Below are 7484 nucleotides of genomic sequence, written 5' to 3' on the forward strand. Positions count from 1 at the left end.
AGCAGAGCCACCGCCCGTTCCCGCAATGTAGGCAGACCTGCGACTGACCGATGGAACAGGCCCAGCTCCCGGCCAGGGTGGTAGGCACGTCACCCCAATTGGAGTAGGAGCAGAGCAGAGCCTTTGCCCGTGCCTGGAACAGGGCCAGGGGTCTGCGGGTGTGGTAGACAAGTCACACCAATTGGAGGACGGGGCAGAGCAGAGCTGCCACCCGCGCCCGCAAGGTAGGCAGACCTGCGATCGTCTGGCAAAACAGGACCAGTGGTCCGCGGGCGTGGTAGGAGTGGCAGGGCAGAGCCGCCGCCCGCACCTGCAAGGTAGGCAGGTCTGCGACAGACCGGCAGATCAGGCCCAGCAGCCTGCCAGCGTGGTACACACGTCACCCCAACTGGAGTAGGGGTAGAGCAGAGCCTTCGCCCACACCCGGATCAGGCCCAGCGGCCTGGTGGTGTGGTAGTCACGTAATCCCAATTGGAGTAGGGGCAGGGCAGAGCTGCCGCCTATGCCTGCAAGGTAGGCAGACCTGTGAAAGACCGGCGGATCAGGCCCAATGGCCTGCTGGAGTGGTACACACATCACCGCAATTGGAGTAGGGGCAGAGCAGAGCCACCACCCACGCCCGAAAGGTAAGCAGACCTGCAACTGACCAGTGGAACAGGCCCAGTGGCCTGCTGGCACGATAGACACGTCACTTGATTTGGAGTAGGAGCAGAGCAGAGCCACTGCCCATTCCCGCAAGGTAGGCAGACCCGCAACTGACCGGTGGAACAGGCCCAGCGGCCGGCCGGGGTGGTAGGCACATTACCCCAACTGAAGTAGGAGCAGAGCAGTGCCTTCGCACACGCCCGGAACAGGCCCACGGTCCATGGGTGTGGTATACAAGTCGCACCAATTAGAGGAGGGGCAGAGCAGAGCAGCCGCCCGCATCTCCAAGGTAGGCAGACCTGAAACTGACCAGCGTATCAGGCCCGGTGGCCTGCCAGCATGATACACACGTCACCCCAATTGGAGTAGGGGCAGAGCAGAGCCACCGCCCGTGCCTGCAGGGTAGGCAGACCGCCGCCCAACCCTGCAAGGGAGACTTTTCAACTATACAAGAGCAATACAAATATATAGGGGAAAAAATTTTTCAAAAACTCAACAGTTTCACCAAGCAGAAATAAACACAAGCAATATGAAAAGACAAGGAAAGAAAGGACCACAAGCAATGCAGGTCAACTCAACTTTAGAAGAGGTAACAGCTGCAGCAGATGGAATGTCAGATAAAGAATTCAGGATATACATGCTTCAGATGATCTGGAGTCTCAAGGAAGACATTAGACAGCAAAATCAGAAAATGAAAGATTACATCGACAATGAATTACACAAACAAATACAGGCAGCAAAAGATCAAATATACAGGGAGATAGAGGTTATAAAAAACAAACAAACAGAAATCCTAGAAATGCAGGAAGCAATAAACCAACTAAAAAACTCAATTGAGAATACTACCAGCGGAGTAGAACACTTAGAAGATAGAACATCAGACAATGAAGACAAAGTATTTCACCTCGAAAAGAACATAGACAGCTCAGCAAGACTGTTAAGAAACCATGAGCAGAACATCCAAGAAATATGGGATAACATTAAGAGACCAAACTTAAGAGTCATTGGGATACAGGAAGGTATAGAGCTCCAAACCAAAGGAATGAGCAATCTATTCAATGAAATAATACGAGAAAACTTCCCAAACTTGAAGAATGAGACAGAATCCCAAATCCTAGAAGCCTACAGGATGCCGAATGTGCATTTTGATCCTAAAGGAGAAGTTTACTTGAAATTTAAAAATTATGTGTCACTGAAAAGGTAGAAGATATATTAGACCTTATTGTTTAAAAGATAGAAATATGCCAATGGAATTCTTTCCAGGTATTTGGTCATTTTTGATGTACTGATCTGTGTATGATAAATAAAATTTAATTGTATTTGTAGATTTAAGGAAATATGCTTCAAAATAAATGTGCCTTGAGAAAGAATATTAATGTATTTAGCTTCTATATCTATGTCTAGAAAATTTAGATAATATCACAAAAATTACATGATTTGTGAAGAAATGCTATTAACTGTATCTTTATAGTATTTTGAGGAGATTCATGGATTTTGAATTTTTGCTTCAAATATATTTTGTCAAAAATAAACAGAATTGGACATAAAGGTTTTTCTTTTATATTATATCATCAATTTATGGTGACATTATTATTCTCTTTCAAGCACAACTATATATAAAAAGTAGTGATTCTTTTTCTTGGTGCTATGTTATCTTCCAAAATTCTTATCCTTTGTGAAAAACAATGATAACTTTGTAGTGCAGAATTACATCCTTATAAAGTATTTTATTTCCTCTGATTTTAATCATGGATCTAAATTCATAATAAAATGTATTAAATATTTTTGACTATAAGCCTATAAACTCAGCTAACTATTTTACCTAGAGATCTGGATTTTCAAATATACAAGTCTATTTTACCCACAAAAAATTAAAGTAACAGTCAAAGAGAAACATAAAATTAGATAAACACCACATCAACAGAGGAGGTGATCTCCAGTGACAAAAGACTTCAAAGAACTTTTGGAAAACAGAAAGTCTGGAAGCAGATGAAGGATGCATTTGAGTTCTAATTAGGTCTCCCCAGGAGGGAGATTAAGATCATGACTAGGCATCTTGGAAGTCCATAAGTGAGTGTGCTTCAGATCAGCACAATGGAAATAAAGAGAAGGAAGCATCACAGAATCTGGGTTTGCATTCTTATCTCAAAGGAGGCTTCTGCTTACTCAAAGTGAAATTTTGGGGCTGTCTTGCACTCTCATTTTTATTTCTACATGAGACATGGACTGTAATTTACATGAGTCTCAAACAGTCTTTGGTGTAGAAAGCCTTGAATGGTCATCACCAGAATAACTCTCTTCTACTGATGAAAGTATTTTGAAAAGATCACTTTCAACAATTGTCTGGGAAATGAATCCTTCAGTCCTAATGTTGCCATAAAAAAACAGTTCCCTATAGTGACACCACAAAAATTCACTTTTCAGTCTAAGTTCTGTACGTATTTTATGGTACTAGTGAGACTGTATTCCTTATAAAAAGGGAAGACAGTGCAATTAATTACAGTTTTGACACCTGTGTAAACTGAATATCAAATTAATGGTCATCTTATGTCTTTTCTGCTGTTCATTTTAAATCCCTTAAAAATACTTCTTTTGGTCTTTATAACTTAGCTGAGTGAGTGAAACTCATTCTCTTTCCCAAATCATTTGAGCCTGCTCACCATAATTTTCTCAAGAAACAACTACAACACTGTTTTTTTTAACCATTCCTGTAGGGCAAGTGAGTACTAAAAAGTAGAAAATAGGATCATCTGTTTTCAGATTGAATCATCTGATTTTTGTCTTTATTGCAACATGGAATAAATGTTCTTCTGGTAAGGAGAGTGAAGTGACCTAGCTAGGATTGTAATTTCTTCTGTTCCTTTGTGTTTTCTAAGTACATAGAATTTAAAGTTCTCAGGTGCAGTTTAAATTTTATTTGGAATCTTGTTCAACATCCTGTTGGAAAAGTGTCCTCTTAAATAATTAGAATTTCTAAAACTGCAGGATGCAGAGGAATGGTGTAAGAAAATATAATTGCCAATTTATCAAAGTGATCGTGAGTGAAGACTCTTCAACTTTGACACACTGATTCCTGGATCTATGTAGTCTATCTCTTGGTAGCACAATCTGATATAATGATGTGAAATTTAACAAGTGTTAGCAACACCATCACATTTTCCATATCCTACCATGCCAGTAGCTTTTTGTTTCTTTTGTAGATGACAATACAGTGGATACCATGGTCATAGAAAATAGTAATATCTTTATTTTTGGTAAATGTGGTCTGATTCAATTTTAGGCATGATCTATTGATACTTTATTAGTGATGATTGCTTAGCATTTATTATCTGTAAAAGCAAAATGTAAAAAAAAAAATGTTTGGGGTTTTCTGGTTAAAATTATTTCTGAGGTCCACTTGTTACTTTATTATGAGAGAATGATGAAAAGAATTATGCTCTAACAAGAACCTAGAGATAGTCCTTTCCTCCTAGCTGGTGGATATTTGGAAGAGAAATTTGATAGATAAAATGTGGTGATGGAAACCATAATGGTACTCAGTCCTCATTCATCCTGTGCAGCATCCGAGGCTGGATAAAAACAACTAGCCAAGTCCAGTTGTCAACTTGGTTGTCTTGTACATTGTCTATGATGTATGTGCTTTGGTATGTGTTAGCATGAAATTCCATGATATTTACACTGCATTGACTCTCTCAGAGATGCATCCTTATTAATGTACCCCCCACATTTTATAGTCATCAAAAGTTCCTTCTAGACCCTTGACCAAGTCTTGATTTCTTTCTATTAGTTTATGTACCTTCTTACCTGAGGTAACTTCTTTTTCTACAAGAAAGTGTGGATGAAGTGTGCTGTCAAGTATTCTGCTCTTTAGAAAGAGGTTTTTTTTTTCCATTTTTTTAAAGGCTAACCCTGAAAGATGCTGTACAATGGTGTTATTTTATTTCAGTTTACTTCTAAATGAAGATAACTCATATTTATTTCTAGTAATATTTTGATAGAGGTTGGCCAATTTACTTTTCTATCTGATTTGCAAAAGGGACCTTTTCCCAAAGAAGGAAATGAAAAGGTGTTGTATCACACCTTTGCTCTGAAATTGATTGGGGTCTTCTGAGAAAGAGTGTAGGTTCAGTGACTAACTTCTTGGTTAGTTTTTTGCTTAGTGATTGGTCACACTCTACAAGTGTGACCTCAGGGGAAATGCCAAGGAAGATAGAGAGTAAAATAAGTAGAAGCTATCAATTGATTATGCTTTTGTAACTTAAGTAGGGTTTTTGAACTACTATATGACTTACATATCTCTCTGCCATCCATTTAAAGTGAAAATATAAAATTCATCTTTATTTTTTATGTATCATCAATAAATTTCTAAAAATAAAATTTACACCTATTTTTTTCTAATCCTGTTTATGATTTCTCTATTTTCTTGATTATATGAATTTTTTATAACTGATACTAACTTGATAATCTGTATCAATTCCTGGTTTACACACACTTATTGATATTTGTCTCTTTTTAGTTATAATTGGCCTCCAGTAACAAAGGGAATGATCCCTTTCTGTCTGCTCCTCCCAGCCCTGATCCAGCCTGTCAGCTTCCCAGACCCTTATGCAGTTGGTTGTAAATTCTGCCAAAATTTTTCACTATTTATCAAGATTAACAAAAATAAAAAACTTTAAAAAATACTTTAAAAAGAAAAATGTGCAGAGAGAAAGCAGCAATATATTTTTTCATAATTAGGCGTTTTAATTTTTTTTAATATTTGTCTGTATTTAATGTAGGTCAGCCACTGATACTTCATTAAAAAAACAGTTTCTTTGCTTAGTTCAGGTGACCAAGGAATAGCCACACCCTAACAAAAAACAGAACACACACACACACACACACACACACACACACACACACACACACACACATACAAAAAAATAAAACACAGAATCATCTTTAACCTAACATTTTATATGATGTTTCAGATACCCGTAACTTTGCACACAAGATTCTGTGTTCAGTTGAATTTTAACTTCTTTTTTTATTTGTATAGAGTGTGACTATTGAATTGAAACATTTTATTCTAAGCGTCTTTGTGGTTTCTTGTGAGGTTAAGTGGGTGAGAGGGAGAAGGGAAAGTGGGGGATTCTTTTGTATCATAACATGAAGTTTCCCACACAGTCTCCTCCCAGGCACCAGACTTCAAGTTTTTCTTTCACTGGTATACTTTGATTATTCTTACTTCCCCTTTACCCATAAGTTAAAACTTATGGTAACAGCACTTTATCAAACTGCACTTATTAAGAACAATTTTAAAAATATAGTTATAGTTCACTTTACCAGTCTGCACTTATTGCTTATGGTTTCACTCATCTGCTATTCCTGTTTTTGGTGTCTAAAAAACCAGCATTGTATTTTCAATATTTTACCCAGTTTCCTACATGTATATATAGTGGAAAGAAAATCTGGTCTGAAAATATTCCATTTTGATTGAATGCTATAATCAAGAAAATAAAATTTAAATATGCTAAATATATCTCCAGAATTTCTCAAGTAGCTATGCTTAAAACAAAGAGAATATCCTGAAAAGAAAAACCATGGTCAGCTTCAAGAAAGCTGACTGAATAGACCCCAAGTACTTATCACTAATGATGGATTATAGATGATAAATACAGAATAACCTCAAGATTTAAAGGAAAACTAGTATTCAACCTGGTATTCTTAAATGAAGCACACTGTCCATTAATGATAAATAATAATAGATTTTCATTAATGATAAAATTCTAAAAAGCTGTATTCTGTGCCTCATTTCAAAGAGAGTTACTCAATATAGAAGAAAAATCAAACAAAGGAAGCAGAGTTTGTGGATGAAACAGTGGCTCTAACTACAGAGCTGAAGAAAGTTATGCTGATTCTGCAGTAGACCTTGAAAATAATTTTGTTAGCATACCTCAGTCTTACCTTTAAAATGATGCTTTAATAGAAATATTAGCTAGTGAGTAGTCAAGTGATTGAATGTAGCAAAAGTTAGAAGATTCTAGTGGTCTATTTTCTTCACCACACACACACACACACAAAAATTGAATATTACAAAATATAGAGAAAAACAAAGTGATGAAAAAGAAAGTAAAATCCCACTAAACACAAATAATGGAAAGTCAAGTTTTTCGTATGAAACACAGTAAAATGTGCACTTTTTGTAGCATTTGATGTGATAGAAGAAAGTAGTATTGATTGTTCTTGATGGTAAGAACATCCCTCCAGGAGCAGCATTCATGTCCTGATATTGGATGCCAGAAAGGCTAATAAATTAGAGAAAGAAATCATTCTTACTTCTGGCGTGTGTTTTTAATCAAATTTGTGAAAATGATTACTGGTTTTTAACCTTCAAAAATTTTCTGTAGACAAAGAATGCAACACATAATTATTTTTAAAATAGAATAACTAACTGATGATGAATGAACACAAGGACTTGTAACTATTAAATAATAGACTGGGGTGTAGTGGTCTGTACAGATGCTCATACTCAGAAATAATAAAGTGCCCAATGCAGATTAAGCAGAAAATCACATAATAATGATTACATAAATGATAATCAATTAAACACTAAAGCCTTTTAACATTTGACTCATTGGCCTTAAGAGAAAGAAGTGGCCCCATTAGCCAAATTGGTTTTCTTCCCTCTCTCATTGTCATTCGAAAAAATAATGGGAACCCCTAATACTTTGTGAAGGGTCTTCCATGTATTTATTTCAAAATTATGGTCAATATCAGACAACTAATAGTAGGTATGGCTAAATTTAGTTTCCTTTTAGAACTTTACATAGTTGCAGATACAGTGGAGGCTGCTGATT

This window comes from Callospermophilus lateralis, unplaced genomic scaffold (assembly GCF_048772815.1).
Source record: "Callospermophilus lateralis isolate mCalLat2 unplaced genomic scaffold, mCalLat2.hap1 Scaffold_73, whole genome shotgun sequence".
Taxonomy (NCBI): Eukaryota; Metazoa; Chordata; class Mammalia; order Rodentia; family Sciuridae; genus Callospermophilus; species Callospermophilus lateralis.